At 39.1% G+C, this 25,924-nt stretch overlaps 1 protein-coding gene across 1 annotated transcript in view; it reads right to left on the bottom strand.

Annotated features, from left to right (window-relative positions):
* OSBPL6 (oxysterol binding protein like 6) overlaps window positions 1-25,924 on the bottom strand; it is a 99,690-nt gene that overhangs the window by 71,156 nt on the left and 2,610 nt on the right. The window lies entirely within an intron of this gene.

A 25,924-nucleotide genomic window follows, 5' to 3' on the forward strand; every position in this document is an offset into this window, starting at 1 on the left:
ATCAAAGCCACCAATATCCACAGAATCAACGTTGTGCTGAGGCCTCCTTCACAGTCTCAGCATAGCAAAACTGAACGATGAAGTGCTGACGTGGCAGAACATGTTCTTGAGATGCTACTTCTAACACAGCTGGCTCCTTTCCACATTGACAGGGGAGCAACTAAAACATAAAGCACCAGCAAGTAGAAATAAAAGCTCCTAGAATTAATAGGGTTCTGCTCCTTAGAATATGAATTTTTTTTTTTTGGTCCTTCTAAGATGAGGTAATGATGCCTTCAGCTTGACAGGAGACAAAAGTCCAAATAATAAAAGGATTAGCCAGCAACCATAACATAAGATTAAGACTGCAATATTCACAATTGCAAGGTGATTCAGTACAGAAGATAGTAAGAGAAGGATGCATTACAAACTACCTTTAAACTGTCTTTGAAATTTGATTCAGCCAAATACAATGATTAACCCAGCCTATCCTCTAAATGGGGAAGTTGCATAAGAAAACACAAGTGAGAGAAACATCAAGCAAAATATTGCAAGTTTACATTTTTCTGTGTATATCCAGGAAATATTCAGCTATTTCCCTTGACTTTAAAATATAAAGCGAAAGCAAATAGCTAGTATATATAATGTAGAAGTTTAATATTGTTTCATTTTATTAAAATGTTTTCATGTTTCCTCAAACCCTTTGTGAAACTGCATAAGTTTGTCCACCACAAATATATATCTTCTTATCTTCCTCTCTCCCCCTCCGCCTCCTGTTGCTCCTATTCCTCTGAGGGCTTCACCAAACTAGAGCTGGCACTTCAGTAGGTCCCTTCTCAAAGAGAAAAAGCACTGATTTGTGAATGGCTTGTGACTACTGGTAAGAACAAGTCAACAGTGAACATTGAACATAACTCTAGCACACAAAGGACACAATAGGGGCACTGATGTTGGGGCTTTTCTGTAAGGCCTCACTCAGAACAGGATAAAGGACAAGGAACAAGGCCTTGCTCTGCCACTTCAACATCAAAAAGACCACAAGGACTTCACTTTTGTATGGTCTATGCATCCGAGCAAAAGGGTTGTCACTTACATTTCTGTTGCCTACCCCTACCACCACCTTTATACCTTTGTGCAGCAACCACCACCTCACTATCCTGAGTGAAGCAAACTGAAAGCTAACGGTTCAAAGAATTTAGCACAAAAGAAAGAGAAACCTATCATATATTGCACTTCATTAAGTCAACTACTGTTGGTTATACAATAAGATCTATTTCAAGAATATTTAATTAAATCATTTATTCTATTACCAGATTGACAGTAGCTTCCATTAATTGGAGATAGTTTTTTAAGCAAGGTTTTCTTCACTACTTATCCACCAGACAAATAAAAGTGTACAAAATGGAGATGCTAGAGAATTTCACATCTAGATTTCCAGAGTTTCATATTTTTATTCTGTCTTGGCTGTCCCTCTCATTTCAAAGCTTGGTTTCTTTACAGATTGATTTTTTTTTCTTTGCCTGAGTCAGAAATGACTCATCACCTAAGTTAAAAGGAAATGTTCCAACGATGGTACATTCAATCAAATGGAATAGAGCCAAAGTCTTGACGTAATCTTTCCTTGAAGCATATTCCAACTATAAATACATTATCTGTTCCAGATAGGCATAAATTGAAGTTACTACTCTTTCCTTTAAAACTTCTGATCATGATCCTACTACATAAAATAAAGGAAGGGGTGAAAACCAAGCTGCCTACATTGAATGTCCTAGTCCCACCCCATCAGCTAAAATACTCTTACTTTTTAATACACAACTTTGGAATAAGATTTTTATTTAGAAATCAAAAGGAAAACGCCACCTCAACTAATGTCATGTAAAAGTCTGCCACAAAAAGAAGCTCCAATATAGGATCAGTTACCTGGATATCTCTCCCTACAATTTTGAAGCTGAAAATGATGCAAGGCAAGAAGGACTACAATAAAAGCTCCAATTCCTTATGTCATCCTGAGCACAATACACCCTGTTAAACAGTACTCACAAATTTTAAACCATATCTATTATTCTTTACTATGAAGAAAGTCAGTTATAAATGGAATTTTCCAGGTAGTCCACACCTATTCGTCAGTTCAACTCTCTGATCTAACTGCTGTGTATGTTGTACTGCACCATCTTCATTATCCTCAACAGTAGATTTAGCCATCACATAGACCTGTTCGAACAAGCTGACAAGAGAATTGGTATTTAAAATGCCTGTCACTGACCATCAGGGAGACTAGGCTCCCGTTTTCCCAAGTGCTTGGGAACTGTAAAGTGCAACTGACACTTCCAGTCAGAATGGTTTCTGCAAAATCAGGGAGCTCAAAGCAGCATGCTAGAAAGTAAAGAACAGAGGAAGGTAGTCATCAGGCCAGTACTCATCATCTTCATACAGTTCACAGCAATTGAATAATTAACTCTGTAGATCCCCTTTAAAAAAAAAAAATAAAAAAATAAAAACAAACCACATGCCAAGATATTAACTACTACTCCAAGAGAAACAAAAATTGCATGCAATTACATTTCTCTCTGTTGATATAATTACTAAACATGGGACATTATTAAAATGTAAAACCAAAGTGACATTCTACAGCTAACAGGACAGAAACAAACAATACCTACATCTTGCAGTATTTTCCCTACAGACCTGTATCTACTTAATTGTATTTTAATAGTGGAAGAATGTTGAGCTAGCTCTCTTCGAACTGTTGTTTCACCATAATAGTGGTAGCGGTTTGTGGGTCTGCAAATATCCAAACAGCACTTACCTGGCACTTGGAGAAAATGGTACAATACCACGCCAGAAAAAAAAAAAAAATTAAAAATCAACTTTTATTTTATATGTTTGGAAAGAAAGGAGAAATAAAAGGCAGAAATTAGAGGAACGTGGGATGTTTTATAAAAGTTCCTAAATTTGTGTGTTTTAGTGTGGTCCCATATTAGAATAAACCCAAGATTCATCATTTCATTTATAAAAGGAATCTTCGTAATTTCCTATCCAGCTAAGCTGGCACACCCATGTCAAATACCAGAGCTGTAATTCAAAACTCAAGAACAGTCAGAGACCACTGGGTCACAATTTAAAAGCAGACTGACAGCAACCAAATCTCACTCTTCACTAACACCAGTTAGTGGTCTACCATATCCAAACACGCACTGGTGTTACCAATTAAATCAGTAAAAGCTTTCCCACCACAAAAGCCACTATGACTACTGCCACTCTGTCTTGCCTGAAATCCCCTGGAGAGAAGTCAGAGCTAAGGAACGCCGAGTTTGCGTCATCCTCGGTCCTGAAGCCAGTTAAGACAGAAGAGTGTGTATGACTCACTGCCTACGCTCCACGCTGCAGATACCGGGAATGTTCTGCAGCATCCTAAGCTCTACAGTCACACAGAAAATCAGGATTTTTAGTCACAGTGACACTATTTGAAATATCTTATTTACCCCGAAATAAGAATGTTTTAGAGACTTTGACCATTTGCCCACCTGGTGGGCTGAAAGGCCACAAGAGCTTATTATTACAGAAATACTTTTGCTCTAATATACCACAACAAAATACTTAAGACTTTAATTCTGTAATATGAAAAACTGCATCCTAATTAAGATGATTTATTAAATGCCTTAAAACAGAAGTGTTGACAAAACCTTAATAAAAGGGAAAAACTCCACCACACACATTGGGACACACTGTCTTTCTGAACTGCAACCAAAGGTTGCAGTATGTGTGGAGCTACAGAAATGGGGCTGCTCTCAGGAATAAACTAGCACCATCAGAAATGCTAGCACTTCCTGAAAACCTGCAAGTATCACCTAACCATTACTATATAAACACCATTTCCATGCACGACAACTGTCATCATAGAACTTTAGGATAATTAATCTAAGTAGCATATTTCACGCATGAGACGAAGCTGAGAGGAATCCTGGATCATTTGCATTCCTCAGAGAAAGACAACTCTGGTGTACCTTGGTGTAAAAGATCACCTTGGAAAACTGCAAAAAAAATACGTCTATGTATTAGTATAGCCAGTTCAAAGATATTTCACATGTATGTATTTGTCACCAAAAGAAGGTCATTGAAATCAACACTGTCATTTAATGTGTCTCATTTCTTACTCTAAGAGATACATGGAAAAAACACAAATCTTTTCTCACTGTGATCTATCACACAAAAGAAACAGATCAGTTCCTAAGGAACATACCACATACAAAGCAAACCCACCAAGGAGAAAATAGTGCCATTAAGTACTTGTTCACTGGAAGAAGCGAACACACTGAGGAAGACTGACCGTGCTGCAAAGCTGCTGCAAGCCGCAGGTGCTGCTTGCATTGCCTTTCTTGAACAGAAAAGCCACTATTAGAGCCAGGACAAAGCACACAATGACAAAATACATCATCTTTACATCTGCAATGCTACGAACCAAGTCTTTGAAGCCACGTGAGAGATAAGGATGCAGCAGTTCCAGACTAAGGCAAAATACAAATCACTTAAAGAGCGTCCTCAAACTTGCCACACAAATAAAAATTATAAAAGAAAAAAAAAGTCAAACTATAAGCCATTGCTGCATTGTTCCTTCTTCAGGAAAGCATTTTAGTCACAATTATTCATGCAGCAGAATGCAAAACAGAATATTTTAAATCTCATAACAAATGGTTTTCTCCATGGACTTCTGCATCACCATTCTGGCCATGGCAGTTTAGTGTTATCGACAGAAATTCAAAAGACACCTGGCTGCCCTTTTCTCTTTCGTCCCACCATCTCACCAAACCCAGTTTCTCAGTGGGCTTTGCAACCTTTCCTTTCTCCAGCCTCAAAAATGTGAAGAAAAACATTTCTACACTTATTAGACAATGTAAATTTAGAAAAACAACTCACAAACAACATCACATTTAATAAGAGTTCATACAGTAAAATAATGTGTGATCTTTTCTTGCCTTGGAATTGACCCAGTCAACAGGACTACTATTGCAATTACAGCTTTTTAAAAGTGCTGTTGTTTCCTTCCTCGTTGCATGCACTTAACACACAGCACAGGTTTACCCTGGTCACCAGTGCTCATACTTAGTGTGATTTACAACTCTTGGATTTCAGCCTGCTCTAAATTCAGAGATTTGGAGAGAGAAACAAAGCACTGTTCTGAAGTTGAAGCTAACATATTTATACTAGAAATAAAGTACACATTTTCTAGCAGGACTATTGGAATAATTTAATTCGTGTTCCATTTGTCAGGTTTTGCAGAAATGGGAAGACAACAGACGTTGCTGGAAGGTATGCTGACCAACACTGGGTTTGCTGTTTCTTTTTTCTTTAATTGAGTTGGATCATGTTCCACCATTGGTGCCAGCAGTCTGTCCACACCAGGAAGTGCCGTATTGCTCCACCATCACATTTCCAGAGAGACCCTGAACCATCAGAGATTTACAGAAGACACAGGTCTGCTACCAAGCAGGAAGCACTGATTATCCTAATGGCAACAGGAAGCTTCTCAAGAACTTGCATACTTCCAGAGTTAATCTGATTGCCAGACCTAGGATCAAAAATAAGTTTTTCCTCTAGCTTAAACTGCCAGGGCTTATGGAGAGATAGCAAGAAAGAAAGGAGCATGGCATGTGACACGTGAGCATGTGAACACTTTGCTGCAGCCTATCAATGCTTCCAAGTCATTGGGGTACCTCAAGACAATGGAAATAGTCTTGCTCTCTTGGTAGGGCAGTTCACGTTTTTTATCTCTGGGATTTCGATACAATAGGACTTAGGATGCTGGGCATCTTTCTGACTTCTGGCCACAGCAGGTGCTTTTACAGACCTTCTGGACTTATTGTCCACTGCAGAACTGCATGTGATGCTATAGGCTGGATTCAATAATTCAGGTGGTTTCTTCTGCTTCTGTACTGTTATGTTTCTAAATTGAGTTGGTATAAGGAAAGAGAAGAATTATTGCTAAAAATACGTAGTGCAGGTCAATTGGATTGTTGCAGGAATTATAAGTGGAGGTTTTTATTTTGTGTTATGTAGCAGACCAAGCAAGAAAATCATCATTTCTTTCTATACACTTAAAAATTCCCTAATCATATAAAAGTGCAGACCTGTTCTGCAAGTTGCCTGTAAAAAAATGGTATGTTATTTGATTGGTTTCAAATATAAAAACTCATTATGTAATTATTAAAAAAAATTTGAAAGTATCAGTCCTAGAAGTGTATCTCGAACTGTACTGCACACAAAAACTCTGTAACTAGAAATCAGCTAGTACCTTTCAGTTATGACGTGCATGCTAGTAAATATTCCATCTTATTTTGTTCTGTATCTGTACTACATCTGCCACAGTAACAAAGTTGTAAGAAATAGTAAGAATATATCAATGAAGTCAAGGGAGATGACTTAGAAGGGCCAAAGCTCAATTAGAGCTCAATTTGGCTGCTACAGTCAAAGACAACAAAAAAAGCTTTTACAAATACATCAACAGCAAAAGGAGGGTCAAGGAGAGCCTCCACCACTTGCTGAATGAGGAGGGTAGTGTAGTGTCAGGGGATGAGGAAAAGGCAGAGGTGCTCAATGCCTTCTTTGCCTCGGTCTTTAATGTCAAGATCGGTTGTCCTCAGGAGACTCGGCCCCCAGAGCCTGAAGTTAGGGACGGGGGGCTGTGTGAACCTCCCATGATCCAGGAGGAGACGGTTAGTGACCTGCTGTGCCAGTTGGACACCCACAAGGCTATGGGCCCGGATGGGATTCACCCCAGAGTAATGAAGGAACTGGCAAATGAACTTGCCAAACCACTCTCGATTATCTACCGGCAGTCCTGGTTAACTGGAGAAGTTCCAGCTGACTGGAAATTAGCAAACGTAACGCCCATCTACAAGAAGGGTCGGAAGGACGATCCAGGGAACTATAGGCCTGTCAGCCTGACCTCGGTGCCAGGCAAGGTAATGGAACAGATCATCCTGAGTGCCATTACACAGCACATGCAGGACAATCAGGGCATCAGGGCCAACCAACATGGATTCATGAAAGGCAGGTCCTGCTCCACCAACCTGGTCTCCTTCTATGACAAAGAGACCCGCTTAGTAGATGAGGGCAGGGCTGTGGATGTAGTCTATCTAGACTTCAGTAAGGCATTCGACACTGTCTCCCACAGCATCCTCCTGGACAAACTGGCTGCCCGGGGCTTGGATGGGTGGACGCTTAAATGGGTTAAAAACTGGCTGGATGGCCGAGCCCAGAGAGTGGTGGTGAATGGGGCAAAGTCCAACTGGCGGCCGGTCACTAGCGGTGTTCCCCAGGGCTCAGTTCTGGGGCCGGTGCTGTTCAATATCTTTATAGATGATCTAGACGTAGGGATTGAGTGCACCCTCAGTAAATTTGCAGATGACACCAAGCTGGGTGGCAGTGTCAATCTGCTGGAGGGTAGGAAGGCCCTACAGAGGGATCTGGACAGGTTAGATAGATGGGACGAGACCAACAGCATGAGGGTCAACAAGAACAAGTGCCGGGTCTTACAGTTCGGTCACAACAACCCCATGCAGCGCTACAGGCTGGGGGAAGAGTGGTTAGAAAGCGTCCCGGTGGAAAGAGACCTGGGGATGCTGATCGACAGCCGGCTAAACATGAGCCAGCAGTGTGCCCAGGTGGCCAAGAAGGCCAATGGCATCCTGGCCTCTATTAGGAATAGTGTAGCCAGCCGGTCTAGGGAAGTGATCGTCCCTCTGTACTCGGCACTGGTGAGGTCGCACCTTGAGTACTGTGTCCAGTTCTGGGCCCCGCGCTTCAAGAAAGATGTTGAGGTGTTGGAGCGAGTCCAGAGGAGGGCGACCAAGCTGGTGAAGGGTCTGGAGGGTCTGACCTACGAGGAACGGCTGAGGGAGCTGGGGTTGTTTAGCCTGGAGAAGAGGAGGCTCCAAGGTGACCTTATTGCAGTCTACAACTACCTGAAGGGAGGTTGTAGTGAAGTGGGAGTCAGCCTCTTCTCCCGGGTAACTAGCGATAGGACAAGAAGGCACAGACTCAAGCTTCGCCAGGGGAGGTTCAGGTTGGACATCAGGAAGAATTTCTTTACAGAAAGGGTTATTAGACATTGGAATGGGCTGCCCAGGGAGGTGGTGGAGTCACCGTCTCTGGATGTGTTTAAGAAAAGACTGGACATGGCACTTAGTGCCATGGTCTAGTTGACAGGGTGGTGTAAGGGCAACGGTTGGACTCGATGATCCCTGAGGTCTCTTCCAACCTGGCTGATTCTGTGATTCTGTGACTCATTACCAATGACCATATATCTCTGAAGAGTTGAGTAAAATGGGGGGATTGACTGTAATCTGACTTTAACATCACAGTGACTCACCAATCCACTTGACTTGCATAAATATTTATGACAAGGCACTCCCAACATATTAATACAAGCAAATAAATTAATAAAACAGCCCAGAGAGTCCCTTCCCAATCACATTAATAGCAAACATACAGAAAGTGTTTCAGGAATTCTATTTTAATCTAATAAAAATAATAATACATATAGATCTCCTGGGATATATGGGATCAGAAGAATAGAAACTAAGAAGATTACACAGACTGCAAGTAAAGGAGATAAATGGAAGAGGAAAAGTGTTCTACAATTATAGAATGGTCATTTTCTTTTTTTAAAGGAGATTATGACGATTAGAAGTACTTAAAGTATTATCATGGATGTATTGTTTAAAATACAAGAAATTCTAGGTACATCAGCTAGAATTTACAGAGCCTATGAAATATACAGCTTTGCAAAGTACAAAGTAAGCTATTTTTGTATTACAGTGTAAATAAACCTTTTTCTTTCTTTTTTTTTTTTTTAAATATTTTTAGTCAATAGACAAAACACTATGAATCTTTACACACACATACCGTAAAATAGATTTTGACTCCAAGGGAGAAGGAAAAAACACCAGTAAAATTTATTCTATTCCCTAAATGTTAGGGAAATTAAGCTAGGTCTCTGTGCTTATTATTTATAACATTCAAACAATGATAGTAAGAATTTTATCTGCAACTATACTTTTAAAAATGTACTAATCTTTATCATCTGAAATAAATAAAGAAAAATATTTATATAAACAGAGATGCTTTATCCTAAGGACAGTGTACACAAACATTAATCTTTTCATTTCAGTTAATTTTAGCTTAGAGATAAGAGTCAATTTTTTTTTAAACAAGGGAGATCCTAAAATTAACCTCCTAAATCTGTATTTAGACTTGATTTAGACTTGAAATTTAAATAAAACAAGAATTCCCAATAGCAGAGTCAAAGCTCTCACAAGAAATCTGCTCAAATTCCTACAGTGGGATGACTATTTTACATGCCTAGCTACTGCAATTGCTTCAAATTTATAAACATTTCAGCAAAAAGGGAATTCAAATCAAGCGCATACTCTCTAAAAGAAAAAGACAGGTCCTTTGAAGTGGGATGCTCTGAAGACTGAATTTAGAGGGACAGGACAGGGCGACCTGTATCGGTACTTTTATGCAGCAGGTTCATTATGTTCTGCTACTTTGGTAATTGATGTTTGTATAAGAAGCTGACTAGACAACCAAAACTTCACCTTGCTATCAAAACATCACGCGATAACACGAAGAGATGTTGGTCAGATTATAACATAAATAGGACATGAACAAAAGTAGAACCCATGAAAGTATCAAATAAATTCACGTCAACTATTAAGCAGTCCAGAGAAGGGAGACAAGTTTTGCTGTAGCTAGCATTAGGGCTCTGTAACCTACAAACCAGTGCACCCCGATTTCCAAACCCAGTTCCACATGCATGAGTCCTCTGTAGTAATTGTGACTGGTGGCAGTAACAGCTACATTAAAAGTAGCTGACAGAGCAGAGTACTACAATGACCAGTGAAAATTAGATTTTAATACGTTAGGACACACATCAGTGTAACAGATTTTGTTGATCCCATCAAACCACGCTACTGGAAGAAAAAGAAGCCTTAAAGATGACATTATCCATAATGAAATTATATAGCAGAAAAGCAGTTAAAGTAGAACACAAACACTTCTGTACTAACAAGGTATGTCTTTCTGTAAGAACTGAAGAAATTAGCATCTAAGTGGCAGAATAAAGTGACTCTTAATGAGACCTCTGGTAACAAACAAAAATACATACACCTCTCAGGAAAAACAATGAAAGAAGATATTTGTTATTTTCTATTTAGTTTGTTGTTGTTGTTGTTCTCTTCTCATGGCTTAACTTTTATTTCGAAAGACTTCCATGTATTATAATTCTTTACCGGCTCAAGAAAACAGTCAAGATCTAAACCTCTAATCGCTCTGAATCTATTATAAAGCTCAAATGCTCTGAACAGATGGAACAAATACTTCGTACAGTACATGAGCTATCCAAGAATTCACAGATGATATATGTGTATAAAACAAGGAAAATGAGGTGGGTTAACAGCAGGAAAGTAGCTACAGCATCCCACTATGGATGTAGAGACGTGAGCATGAGCCTTTTGTCTGGACAGGCGCCAAGGCCTCCCCGCAGTTATCCTAGCTGTAAATAGGTAGCTCTTCATTCAAGCTGAGAAGAAAAAAGGCAGACAGATGTGATACTAGCCATATTGCTCCCTTGTGTGCGGTTGGCTGCAAAATACAAGTGTGCCTTAACCACACAAGGCCAATAAGTCACCTGCACCCAGAAGGGATCTTTGGCAGGTTTTGTATTAGGGAAACAAACCCAAGTATGAAAGCATCAATAAGTCTGCTGGCTGATTTCTTTTTAATTTAAAAAAAAAAACAAAGCTGAGATACAGATTTTTCAGCAAAGACAAAAACTACCTCTCATGAAGAAATACAGTTTTCAGATAAGAGTTACTAGATGCTTAAAAAAAGGTGTTTCCTATTTTTACTCCTTTATACCACTCCTTCAGCATTTCCCACATTTTCTTCCTCTTTCCTTTTCTAAATGGCTTTATTCTGTTTAAATGCTTCTTCCACATCAACACTCTTTTCCATTTGATTTTTTCCACTGCTTTGTTCCTGCATCCAAAATGCAGAGCATCCCCACCTCTCTTTCCCAGCAGATTCCTTTCCTTGTTCGTGTTGCTTTTTATATATTTTTTTTTTCTACTCCTCTGTTTACTCGGTGCCTTTGCTTATTTTCTACCACTTCAGCAGAAGAGAGTCCAAGCAAAGATAAAAAGCAAATGGAAATCAACAATATTACTTCGCTACTCCACTGTTTCGTGCGCAGAAGCATGCCTCTTCTGACGGGACGGTCCAACTGGCATCACAGCAATCCCTGTGGTATTTGACAAGGATGTTACGTTGCTTGGGCAACCATTCCTAATTGTCTAGCAAACAAGATGGGTTTTTCCTGGTCTGTATGAAGGTCACACCGGCACAGTGGCGGGAAAGACAGGTCACTGCTATAGCAGGCAAGGCACTGAAAAAAAATAGATGAGGCAGCCCTGTACCGCAGTAACATGTCAATCACATATAAAACTCAATCTATTCCACAACTACAGTCATGTAAGATAATGTGTACAACAGTTGTCATACAAAACTACAACAACTACTATGCCAGAGACATCAATGTTATTCTAGACTCATGCTGAAAGCAAATCTGAATATTTCTCCTGGCTTGAAAAATTAAATATATAAAAAAACCCTATTTATATATAACAGCATCCTACAAGAAATAGATTGCAAACAACAGTTTGGTGGGGCACTATTAACATCTTTTAGAGACTGGGAAGAAAAATTTTCAGAAAGTAAATCTCTGCTGAAACAAATAAAGGCAGAAGCTTTAAGAGCAGGAGCTATTGCCTCAAAGTTCCTCCAGAAGGTTCATCTCAGCATATGAATATTTTGCATCTTAAAAGAAACACACCATATGCTGGGATGGCTTTTCTTAACTAGAAAAATCTGCCTTATATTTTTGGAACAGAGAAGTTTCTCCTTGGGCATGTTTATTGACATGTTTCGTAAACCTCAAATCCCAACTGAAAAAAGAACCTACTGTGGCTGTATCAATAGTGGATTTTTTTAGTTCAGAGACCAAAAGGAGGAAGAAAGAAGAAGTTTCAAGTAACTTGGGGGGAAAAGTCCATTTCAACATCAAGACACACCAAAATAATAATTTCATTGCAAACTTATTCAAATGAAATTTCAGCGTTTCAAATTTTTCTCCATTTTTCCTTTTAAGGAAAGTATTTGCTAAATTTAAACCAAATTCACAAACAAAGGTACAAAACTGCAACTTTTTTCGGAGTATAATGAACAATAAACTGCACTTCCTAATCTAACAGAATCAAAAATCTTCTGCTGTGGATCCAAGTACTGCCTCTCTATTTTCTGTCTGGCCCACAGGAGGTACAGATCCACCCGAACCTCTCCAGTTTTCATTGCCCCTGGAGAGCCATGTGACTGATGCCATGCAGAAACTTAGAGTGAATTCTTTAAGACCTTACCAGAAAGATGGAAAATAACCCAAATTTTTCTTTAATTGTGTTTACTCTGTTTTCACTTTAGTCTCTGCCCTGTAACACAAAGGTTTCTCCAGCCTAGGCTAACCAGCCCACATTACTGGATGCAACGTCTATCTTCCCTGAGTTTCTTCAAACCTACACACACTGTAGCACATAATAATGAGCACATATACATACCATATCTAAGGTCTAGGAAGTGATTGAACCAACTAGGAGGGAAAGATGTATCTTGAGCTATCCAAGATGCCTCCCAGTCCCACAGCGCCCAGTGAAGCGCCGGTAAAAGCAGCGTGTTCTGTTCCTTGCTCTGAGTTACTGCCAGAGGCAGGGCACAGGGCTCAGGAGACCTAACGTGCCACAGCCATGCGGTGTTCATCTTTCACGTGGGAGGAAAAGAAAAATGGGTACAAAAAATATTTTCAAAGCTATTAGCAATATTTTTCTAAGGATGCTGTCTTAACTATAAACCTTTTTTTTTTTTCCCCATGGATCATCCCAGTTCCCAAAGCTTGAGAACAGCTCCCACTAAACAGAGAAACAGAGTAAGAGATATAACTTTAGCAATTTCTAGTGGACTTATTTAGCCACAACTGGTCAAAAAGCTCCATTATAGTGTTTGTTTAGCTAGATTTGCAAGCACTTGCAACTATTTTTGGCCAAAAAACTTTCTTGGCCTCTATTACTTCCAGAATGGGTGGTTCTTTCTTACAAGCATTTTACATTTTCAGACATTTTTCCCTGTCCAAAGAAAGCACTCCAGTTCTCTAACATAAGAAAGCAGATTTTACCACTGAGAACACTTGAACAACAAGACCGTATGAGAGGCCCAGGTCACAGATAACTGACTATCAAGATGTTCTGCATCCTGAAATGCTACCACTAGCACTTAGTACACCAGCAAGGTCAGTGATATCCTTGCCATTATCACTCAGGGGCTTCCAACTTTCATAAAACGTACTCAGAGGCATTTTCAATTTCATAACAACACTTTAACATACATAATATAAACAGATATGAAAAGACATTATTCTTATTTAAGAGGAGGGAGAGACAATGTGAGTCATATTTCTCTATTACAAATTATTATGCATTCTGGAACGTTAGTAAAACAAGTGACAGTGGTGGACTGTATTCAGGAGATAAATAATGGGAAAATTAAAGTAAGACTTGTCCTTACAACTACTACTATTGACAGTGTGTTCATTTTCTGAGTAGCTATGTGAGTAAATGATGAGTCAAAACATTCCTTGCACTATTTGGTGTTATGAAGCAAAAAAAAAAAAACATCTTAATGTAGGGTTTTTTTGTATTTGCATTTCTCTTTTTGGAAGACACTTTTGCTTGTACAGATATTTATGTGCAGGCCTTGGAGTTTACAGCACACGTAGCCCTTCAGGTATTACAGCGGGGCTCCAGGAGGACACTGCTTGAGTGCTTCAAATTGCAAGGCAGAGATATTACAGACTCACAGACTCTTGCTGCACTTGCATATCCACACTGATGTTCAATAAAACAAATAATTTTTGAGGACTCGGTACTGTAATTAGAAGTAGGAAGACAGGAGGATGCTCAAAATAAATAAATATGCAGCATAAACCATCAAATAATTTTAAAAGCCATACTGTTTTCATATCAAAGATTATAAGTTGAAATTTCATACAGTACAGAAAGAAAACATACACGGTCTCTTTTACTTAGGTTAAATGGTGACCTAAATTAACACCGGGTTAAAAACAACAAAAAGACCTCCAGCAGTAAGCAGCTGAACATAAATCTGGTTGTTTCAATTACTGTTGACACGATTTCTCAGGAGGAAGAAACACAACATTCACCTGCAATTCTATTAGGACTGATTCTTAACCTGAAGAGGAGGTGTTTATTATATACCCATGCTCAAGACAGGACACTAAACATTTTCTTTCAAGATGACATTAGACTTCATTCTAGTATCATTAAGCCCCCCAGTTGCCAGGATCTTATCCACACCTCCACCCCTGCTGTTAACAACCACCATAAGATTTTATCTGTGGTCTTGGCCAGAGCCAAGATGATGTGCTGGCTATCACAGGCTCTGATCAAACAGGGTTCATTAAGGATTCCTCCTCTCTCCGCTCACTGACTTGGACAAATCAGGGAGCACTGTCCTCATTCTGAGCGCTGCTTATTCTCACGTGAGATGCTGATAAATTTGGATTTTCCAGAGCAAAAATTCTACAAAATATGGACAGGATTGTAATGATAAATTTGTACAAATAAAATTGGTGACCAAAATACAAGCATCCTCTTCCCTCTTCGGGGGAATCACATGTTTAGGAAACAACCACTGCTAAAGCAGAAAACAGGAGAGAGGCGTTTACTTCATGTTTTGCTGGCCATGAAGACCTAAACATTTGTGTTGGAAATTGCAACCCAAGTCATCAGGTTTTTCTGAGCTTCTAATGCTGTACAACCCACGGTTTGAAGTTCAGCATCTCCTTTTTAAGCCTCTCTTACTGCTGTCTACTGATTCCATAGCTACTGAGAAATCTCCTAACATTATCTGACAGCAACCGCTAGGCATAAGAATACTCCTGAAAAGTATATTGCATGCAAGAGTAATGCCAAAACCATTAAAAAACAAAAGATACAGCAAAAATAGACATACAGATAAATTTGCTCCCTCTGCTCCTTGTTACCATTCACAAACTCAGGTTATATGCAGTGCAACTCAGTATTTGTAAATTCACTAGAATAAAACTGTTGGACTGCATTGACTCTGAGTAATCTATCAACTAGACAGTAAAAATATATTGTGATATTTATTTGTATACAAATATCACCTCAAAAAATATTATGCATTACCAGTCATAGTGCTGTCCTTTTTACAAATAAACATACCTCCAGAAATTTACACCACAGGACTGAACTACAGAGAAGCATCCAAGTTCAACTCAAAAGTGAGACCTAGTCAGTGTTTTTCAATTGACACTTTTCATTAATGTGTATATTGCCACTGAATGAACAACGATACTCAACTTAGCCACTTTTTTTTTTAAAGGCACTTTAGGACAATTTCATACCTCAACTTCATAAAATATTTTGTTAACCTTGACACTTATTTTATCTCAATATCAACTTTCAAGTTCTGTTACAAATTTTTTTCTTCCTTTGGAGGAGAGATCACTCCAACTGTAAGGACAACAGTAATTTTCTTAAGTAACTCATTTTATTTTTGCAACATTCCTTAGTCCTTGACAATAGCTAGTAAGTCAGTGTGTAGCCAAATATGTGTCAGCAACCTCAGCCAAGATGCCCATAGCCATTTACACAAGAGAGAAACTCCCCTGCTGTATGCAATACCTGTTCCAAAATTAATCAACATCAGAAAATGGCAGTAAAATAATTCTTATTAGCAAATACGCTATGGAAGAAAAAAGGACTTGTAAGGTTAATTGTATTAATGCTACATAGTGACACCTAACAAATAAGTGTTTTGGGACAGCTTCCCGACTATAAAAATTCTAAAAGGCAGATTAACAAGGCGAGAGGGGGGGGAAAAAAAAGCAGTTTAGATATTCTGTTGGAAAACAGTGTCCTGGAAAGAAAATCTCACATTCATCCTTACTTTCTCTGATTTTTAACAAGCATTCTGGAGCAGGAAAATTGCATCTATTCTACCAAGCAAGGCTTCATCCATGCATTTGGGAAAGTTACAAAATTTACTTCCCTCACTTTTTTAAAAAAAAAAAAATTCTCTCTACAGCTGTGCAGGGCACTGGTCTCCAGTTCTACACCACTCTCGTCAGTGAAATTTCCTAGTAATAGCACTGGAAATGGTTTGCTTAATTTTGACTTTCTGCCATTTACTTTCTCCTTTATGCATTTCTCTTTAACACTGGCTTTGCCTCTTATAGCCAGATAGGTTAGTAACAAAGATAGGAAAATATGGTTTTGTGTGCAGAAAGAACTGGAACATGGTACTAAACATACTGAACCATGTAAAATGTTAATTACAATGAAAAATACTGAAATGTGTTGCTCAGCTCGCTGCAAGATTGGTAACCAAAGTATATAGCTACAGAGGTTTGCAGACAGAAGCACGGAGCCGTTGCCCGAACCGGCTGATGCCCGGCTGCCCAGCACGTGCTCGCGCTGCAGCTGACCAAGGTACGCAGGTTTATACGCTCATTCAGAACTGTCCGTTGCAATCTGCAATCGGGCATGACCCCAAGGGGAAAATATTCTGTCTCTGCTTAATGTTTCTGACCTTGTTTTCTGAACAACAGAGCCCACTTGCTAAATCATGTTCTCCTCATACCCTTTTTCTGAGATGCACATTCCCCATTTTTATTTATGTAGGTCTTTCACAGATCATCAAGTGAACATTCATACCACACAGTCCCTGTCAGCCACTGCTAACAAGCGAGGCTGGTCTTACGTTCAGGCAAACTTTGCAGCAACAGTAAAAGCAAAGATCATGGGAGAAGCTTTAGCAAAATTCTAATATCATTATTTGCAAGATCCATCTCCTCCTAGAATGGAGCACCACTGACCTAAACTACTTTATTTCTCTACTTCTCATCTGGCAGAGCAAATATTGCCTCCTGCGTTCTGCTTGTGTGTGCACACATCCTTATTAGCAAAACAGAAATAATGAGCAAAACCTAAACTTGACACTTGCTATCTCTCACTTTTGACCCGTTGTGTTGCCTTCGATCATGCCGCTCTCTTGCTACTCTTGATACATCTATGGAAACAGAAATGCAAAGTGCATATTTGCTTCAGATAATAAAAAATATTTTCTCTAATTCGAATCTACAGTATTTTCAACATATGTGTATAGCGATATCTAGAAGATCATTAGAGCAACAAACAATTTAAAAAGTAAATACATTTGCCTTGCTGTCAACATATTAATAGGAAAGCTTTGTTCAGGGATATATAAATTACAATATTTCAGTTTATAAAAACAAACCCTCCACAATACCAGTACTTAAACACTGACAAATTTCAGTGACTACGAAGTAGCACAAGCCGTCACATTACTGGATAAGCAGAAAAAAAAAATCCATGACAGGGATCATTTTCAGTTTCTTACAAAGTTTAATTTCCTGAAATAAAAGATTCACCTTCTTAACTTGAGGTACTTGAACTAAGGCTTTAAAAACACACCACAATTCCATCATTATTTGAGTATTTAATTCACAAACACAAGCAATGGTTGGCAATGAGAATAAAATGACAAGCACTAAGTATGCGTTATACAAAATATAAAGATAAATAAAGATTAGCTGTCTGGGAAGCGCAGAGAAGTCAGAGAAGTCTAGAAGCCTCATGCTTCCTCATTTATCCTCTAATGAAAAAAATTGACATTAGCTGAAAAAGTATTGATTTTCTGTGCTGCAATCTGTGGGAGCCTGAAGAGTTGAAAGTCATTTTTGCAGCATACTGAGACTGTTTAAAAACAAAAACTTCAGAGAGGTCTGCTTGAATTACTTTCTGGATCTCACAGTACACATATACATATATTTCTGTTCAGACTTTACTCCTAAATGAGAAACTCGCATTTGGAAGTTGTACTGTTACGTTTAAATCTGCTTCAGCATGGTTGAAATGTATAACCCACCTTGACAGAATCACCAACATAAAGTGCAAAAATATTTCTCTTGCTGCCATTAAGAAATGGCACCTTACACTGCTATTAGGCATAAGGCCTGTTAGGAAAATAACTGATTTTCCTTGGTATGCTTAACACTTTGAATTTCCATGCATTTTGTTCTCCAAGGTTTTTTTCCTTTCATACTCCCCAGCCTCTAACAGCCCCCACTGAGGATCTCCTGAGATGGCAAAGGACCCTCAGGAGAAGCATGGAAGACTGCATCAGCCAGGATGCCCAAGGGGCAGCTGGAGGGGAAGCATGGAGCACTGGCAGCCTGGACGAGGGGACATGCCTGTGTCCCCAGAGAGAATCAGTGAGCCTGGGCACAGGACCGAAATTCAGAGAGGGGTGTATTAACGGGTAGGGAGTGACCTGCGGAGGAGAGGCATAATGGTAAAGAGGGCAAGAGCTGAGACAGTACATCTCGGTGTTGGAAACCCAGAAAGGCAATGAACACATGCCTGGTGCACTTGTCTTTTAAAAAATTAGTTTCAAAATCAGTTTGCACTCATTACATTTCTTTATAAGAAACTAAATTTCATCTATACACAGATCTAATTAACATTGGTGGTTTTTTGAGTGTTATATCACACAGCTATGACACATTTTTCATGCCAAACTACCCAAGAACCAACCAAGAAAGCAGAACTACGTGTTCCTCAAGATATCTGCGGCCTAAAGATCAGTTTGTTTCCATCAGCTTTCAACATGGGAATGTTGCCAGAGATGTTGAAGTATGAAATGAATAAAGCCGCCATGCCCTCCACAAGCATGTTCTGCACTTCTCAGCACTGAGTACAGTGTTCACAACCAGACAAAGGAGGAGAACAGAAGAAAGAAAAAAGACAGAGAGCATTGAACACATGCAATGGCACCAAGAAATAAAACTGCTTTATTATGAGATACTGCCCCTTTTCTAAAGAGTGCTACTAGCCTAATTTACATCAATCCCAGCTTAAATAGTTCTGGTTTACTGTACTTAAAACCCCTTCAACTGATGTAAGTTAGCACACTTCTATTGCCCTCAAGGGAACATCACCATGTTTATCAAGTCCTTATTGTTAGTCTCTACCTGTTTTTCACATAGCATCATTCCTTACTGCATCTTTGAAATTACTTTTACTGTCTTACTACAAATAACACAAGTGAAAAAGAATGAAGAAAATGTAGAAAATGCTGAAGTCAGTATATTTAAACTTTACAAAAGAATGTTGTGTAACTTAAAAATAATTCAAATAGTAAATAGCATATACAATAGTAAAGAGATACAGCACAGGTTTATGACTGACATTATTTGATAGCTTTATGCAAAATTAATGTGCTCACAAAGTTAAGATTAAAGCATAAAATTTTGCAAACACTGAATAAATCTCTCAAAATTCTAAAGAACATTGAGGGGGAAATGTAATGATGAATGTATCAGAAAGTAATTATACCAGAAATAGCATAAGGTGGCAGGGGCTAATAATACCACAGTGTATTTGCACCACAAGCTGGCAGCCAAGGGCCAGTACAGCTCTGGACTAGACAGTCAGCAGGTATCAGAGCTGAAGGCAATGATCCTTCTCCCCAACCCCATGCATAGCCCTGGTACAATGCATTAACAGTCTGAATAACATTTCAACTATTAGAAAGTGCACACATCAGAGGACAAGTACATATTTGGATCTATAAAGGTGGTACAGCTAGGAGAAAAATGAGGCAATCAAGAAGGCGCAAAATGTCAGGAGAACTCTGAACAGCGATCTGTTACACAGCCTCCGAGGAACTGGTCAAGTGGGAAACGTAAAACCAAAGGGTATTAAGAAAAATATCATAGCTTTAAGAAAGGCCAAGTGATTACAACATGGCTGTTTTACCACCTCCTCTACCTGAACTTACTGTTTATAGGTTCATGTTTCATAGTATTTTGTCCAAATCAATGTAAAATGAAAGAAAATTATGAACTGGAATTTGTAAATTTTAAAGGCAAAGAATCTGCCACTCTCTCTCCTCTTCCTGTTGTAGCTCACAAAATTTTACTTGAATTTGTAACATGTTTTCTCTTCTTCAGCCAGAGTGACACACAGCAACTGTTACAGAAAAGGTAAGAGCTATGAACCCAAACTGCCACGTTCATTGTTACATTTAATAGCAACCAACTACTTTGCAGATCCAACAGCAACCTTTGCGTCACCAGAAACGGAAATTAAAAAGCATATCATAGATTACTTTTGAAACTGCTTCTACTCCTTAAACTCACAGATTCTGCATAACCATGTGGAGATATTGACGAGTGGCGTAAGGGTCTGAGGGTTGGGCAGTTGTTTGACTAATTCCAGTCCTCAGACTCTGACCTGGTTTGAGGCCTACCCCATTAATCCTCAACTCACATTTCACAAGAAAACACAACCATTATTGTGTTAATTAGAGACAGAAGCCACTCTAATTATTAATTGTAAGCTCTGTCACGCAACAGTATTTATGGTGACTGGGCAGGGGACAGAGTGTGCAGCGACTAAAGAAAACACCTTGTACATTTTTTTTAAAGATTACTTTGCATTGTGTGTCACTCTGAATCGCACACTGCAAACTGACCACTGGTTTGATATGTAGGCTACACTACCAGTGATAGGAGGGACTGAGAGAAGCCTGCTCAGTGGACCACCATATATTTTACATTTAGCTTCCCATAGCATATTTGCACACCCACACAAATACAGGTTACAGTTAAGGAGAGTTATAGAACTTTCTTTTTTCAGTCAAAGACTGGGTTATTTTTGCCCATGACTATGTCACCCAAGAACATTAAACCAGGTAGCACCTATGACCTGACCGTAGTTACCAAAAGCTACATGCACAAAAAAGCACAGTTATCAGCTGCGAGTGAACTCAGAGACAACTTGCATCTAGCTGACGGGAACAGGGGAAAAAGAAGATGGATTTTACGCATCAACAACGATCACAACGAAAGATACAAAATTTGTATGGCTATAGAGCTAACCTTCCAGTATCAGGGGCACACTGATACTTTACATCCAGACTCATCCTCTGAGTACCCTATAGCTCCATTTCATATCATTCCCATCCTTCTGTTTTCTGCAAACATCTTCTGCATAAAGCTTGTTTTCCAGAAACAGATTAAAACCAACAAACACATACTTTAAACATGAAAGAGACGTAATTACTTCCCAGAGGGATGCATGTGTCATGCTCACACTGGGGTCAGAGGGACTCCAAGATGACTCAACATCAACTGCCAGTTTCAGATCTCAACAAGCTGTTTTATTTTGACACTTTTTCCTTTTAACCAAGTATCATTTCCACCATCAGCCACCAAGCTCCACTCTGAAAGAAACATTTGTCACTAAACTAACCATATTTCAGCTTCTCATTTACAAGCTGAAAGTCTCTTTATCTGGTACATTTGTTGCCATTTCTGTAGTTCTTCATCAGTGATTTTGCCTTTCCAGTTTCCCCAGAAGATCAATCCTTAGCAGGTGGCAACATACCTAACCAGCACCCTAAATATAAAGGTATAAAAGAAAATAAGTTGCCCACCAGCACTTTCCTAAAAGTTTTCCTGCTCTAGAAAACAAATTAATTGAAGAAACTTTTATCTTGTGGCCAAAACTTCAAAAATCATAATCTGAGAAGATGAGCCACGGTCTATATGGATTTGTTACTCTCCCATTTCTCAAATCACAGTGCTGTTACTTTCCAAAGAAGACTGAATTTTATTTTCAAAGACAGGATGGGAAGAAACAGTTAAGTTGTTTTCCTGAACAAGATCACAAGGGTGTCAGGCAACATTGAGTAGGTGAGGCATAAAAATGCTCATACAGTAGAAGTGGGGGCAAGAGCCCATCTGCGGTCCCACTGCAGAATCAGGTTGACCACACACAGGGGAGAGATGGTGAAGGCAGAGGGTAGATTTAGATTAGATTTAGGAAGAAATTCTTTACTGTGCGAGTGGTGAGATACCGGAACAGGTTGCCCAGAGAAGTTGTGGATGCCCCCTCCCTGAATTGTTCAAGGCCAGATTGGATGAGGCTCTGAACAACCTGGTCTAGTGGAAGGTGTCCCTACCTGTGGCAGGGGGGTTGGAACTAGATGATCTTTAAGGTCTCTTCCAACTGAAACCGTTCTATGATTCTATGAAAGGGGAAGAGGAATCACCAGCTTGGAACCATTCCTGTAAGATGGTCACAGAAACTTCTTTTGACCCAAATCCTGTTTAACATCACCTTATCCACGCTGGGTTTGTCATAGGCAAACAGGGTGGGGTGGTTGCAAGAACAGGAAGACACCACTCTGTGTTACATAATCTCGTCATGTTTTATTAAGCAGGACGGGTGTGGCGTTTCTGTTCCAGCTTGTCTATTCTATGACACACACAAATCACAGTCCAGGTGACACTGCCACCAGAGACCCTGGGGAACAGAACGCTCACCCCAACTGCTCAGTGTGTCCAAGTCCTGGCCAGTGGCCTGGACCTCACATCACGCTGTTCCCCTCCAGCTCAGCCTTCCAAGTGTCAGAGGTATGTGCATGTCCCATGTCATGCTCCCTCATCTCCCACACCTGGGGCTACTGTTTCTCATTTAAACTGTCAGCAGGAGTCGCCAAAGGTCTCATCAATTCCACAGTCCACATCTAAGGTCAATTAGCAGTTGCCACCAAGGTTTCTATAACTCTTTGCTCTCCCACTCCAAATGCGGTACAGGAAGTATGAAGTTAGCAAGTTACAGAAAAAAGGTCTTCTATTGTTTTTTCATTTTCCAGGATTAATCAAGTCAGCTACAGCTAGGCAGGCAGGTAGCCTTCACCCCATGGCATAGGTTTCATATGGCCTTTTCTTTGGGCAAGCTGAGATTATTCCATTTCTCAAAAGAAAACTTTTCAGTTCATCTGAAAAAGGATATCACAGTCCAAGATCAGGTATCTTGAAATTGATCTATAGATCATTCTTACACAAATGTTACTTACTTTGAGTTTAGTTGTTTTTGTAACAAAGCAATTCCAGATATATGCCCTACTGTACTGATGTAAAGTATCTAATACATTATTTTAATACCTTTGAATCCTTCAAAAACATAATTCACTAACTTAATTAGAAACCATATACACTATAGATAGAAAAGCTTTGTACCAACAGAACAGCATTTGCATTAGAGGGTGGGACTACATTCAATATCATATACAGATAAATTAATCCAGCCTTTTAAGTAAAGAATCCATAAGTTTCCTTAGCATCTCTGCTTGGACTAGAAACGTGCAAATCAATAGGGCCTAGGCATAGCTTTTGTGATTTTTACAATGTTCATGTTACCTGAAAAGCACAGGGGTTTTATACAGTTTATAGGCTACAAGCATTTTCATCTCTCAATTTCCACTGTAAAACAGGGAAAATAAAACTCTTATTTTAGCAGAGTTATGAATGCAAGCAGTCAGATCGCACTGTGAGAGATCATAACCAAGGCTGGACTTCCTATCTGCAAAATTCTGGGTAGACTAAACTTATCCACCTGATTCTCAGCATCCCAAAATAAGGAGGAAAAGATTCACTGGAGTGGGGAGGGCTTGAATTACACAAATGTGAACTATTTGATTGAAGAACATAAAACCTTTAAGAGATGCCCAGGTACCACACTCTGCTAGAAATACAGATACCATCCCCCAGCAAGAAGACAGCAAGAAAACCAAGTTTCCCAGATGGAAATTGATTTTTTTGGTAGAAAACTTAATCTTTTAATCTAATGCAACATGACACCTGCTACTTGAAGTTCTTGCAACTCTATATTAAGCTCACAATCAACTAGAGATTTCTTTGCTTTACATCTCAAGTTAATGTATCCATTATTTCTTTTAAGAGAAGTGCTCTCAACTAGTATTAAAATATATTCATCTTTAAGGAACTCAGAAAAAAAACAATAAGGAAATTATTTAACTTGGTTTCAAAATGCGGCTGTTCTCTCTGCTACAGTGAGGCATTTCGAAGGACCATTATAAAGCTCTCCTAATCTTTAGGACATTACAACTGCCATACATTCCAGACCTATCTTCTTACTCTTCTTCAATCTCCAACTTCCTCCTCCTCCTTCAAAGCTTTTCTTTTTAAAGTTAAGGTAACAAGTAGTGAGATACAATCTTTTTTGGTTTTTGAGTTGGTGATGGAGGGGTTCACACTGAAACCATTTAAACAACCAGTCTGTAGCTTTCTCAGAAAGACAAGCTTGGAAATTCAGCAGCTCCCTCCCTGCTGCTACCACCCATAACTGTATATAGCCCTCACACATACTGACACATTTTACATGGAGCTAGCTCCTAAACTAGCTGGAAATTCTGTAGGATTAATACACATACTCCAGAAAAAATAATTCAGTGTTTCTAAGCACCATCTATTTCTCATTGTAAATACAAAATAGTAGTGTTGGGGTTTTGGCTTTAATGCCAAACCAGTTAGAATTATAGATTAATTTAGGTTGGAAGGAACCTCTGGATGTCACTTGGTCCAACCCCCCTTAAAAAAAGAAACACACACACAAAAAAAAACCACTTCAACCCTGTTTTTTCCTCTTTCAACAGTTGTCTATAGTTTTATGGTATTGTTTACTTTTTTTCCTCCCTTAATATCTTAATGAGTCTATTCAGCCCAGAAGTTTCCCTAAACAACATGAGTTTAACTGTCTATACACATAACTCCCGTGGTCTTCTCCTAACTTCCACGTTTCACGTTTAGCTGTCCTCCCTTTAGCCGGCTTATTAGCTGTCAGCACCAAAAGATTCATCCATCTTTTTCAGCTCTTCTGAAAGGAGTAACCCCAAAAGAGGGATATGCTGGAAATACCATACCAGGATGTATACAGCAGTGGCAGCATTTAAATAAAACTTTTAACTGCCCTCATGTCTGTATTTTGACTTACAGGAAATAGCTGAAAGCTGTAGACTTGTATTTACAGCTCAGAAAACCTAGGTATGGAGATAGTGAAATTAATTACAAATATAAATAGTACCATTCGTAGCATGAACACTACTACAATTTCATATTCCTCAGTATTTCATAATATTACAACCAAATTCAGTTCACAATACCTGGCACCTCATAATGCAACCTCCTCCCCGCCAGACTTCTTACAGCTCGAGAGTTTCCCTATCTGTCACCAAACCCATGTTTTGAATCTGCCAAAAATCCAACATCCCTCACATGGCCTAAGCATGTTTACTTTCATTTGTATATAGTACCTGTAGATGCTTCCTTTGATGTCTAGAACTTTGCTATTGCAAATCCAAACAAAAAAAAAAAAAGTAAGCATTTACTTTAGTATTCCACTGGGAAGGATTTTTTTTTAATCTCATTAAACTCAGCTTAAGAAACACAAGCCTGAAGGAAATTCTTGGAGAAATTCCTTTTAGAAGTACAACTGCCCAGAGTAACATTTCCCATGAAAATTATCTACAGAAACTGCTGCCTTTTCCCATGCCAGCATAGTCAAAAGCTTCAAAACCAGCAAGCATTTAGTTACCAGGGAAAAAAAACTGAAAAATAAAGCCTCCCAGTGTTTAACCATCACATACATCAGAAACCTCTGGGAACTGTTTGAATTGTTCAGTGTTTTTAAAAAATATTAGAAAAGACAGGGGTAATGGATAATTATTTTCTACCCCATATATGAGGCTTAAGGGTTAATTAAACCATTAGCACAGGCTCACTGTAAACATACACAAACATTAAGAATATAGACACATACACCCCCCTTCAGCAGTGAAGCACAGGCAGTTCCCTTCCCGTCTCCCACTGCAATACCAGTATCAGTGGCAGCAGGTTCTCCAGTGT

This window comes from Nyctibius grandis, chromosome 9 (genome assembly GCF_013368605.1).
Source record: "Nyctibius grandis isolate bNycGra1 chromosome 9, bNycGra1.pri, whole genome shotgun sequence".
Classification (NCBI taxonomy): domain Eukaryota; kingdom Metazoa; phylum Chordata; class Aves; order Nyctibiiformes; family Nyctibiidae; genus Nyctibius; species Nyctibius grandis.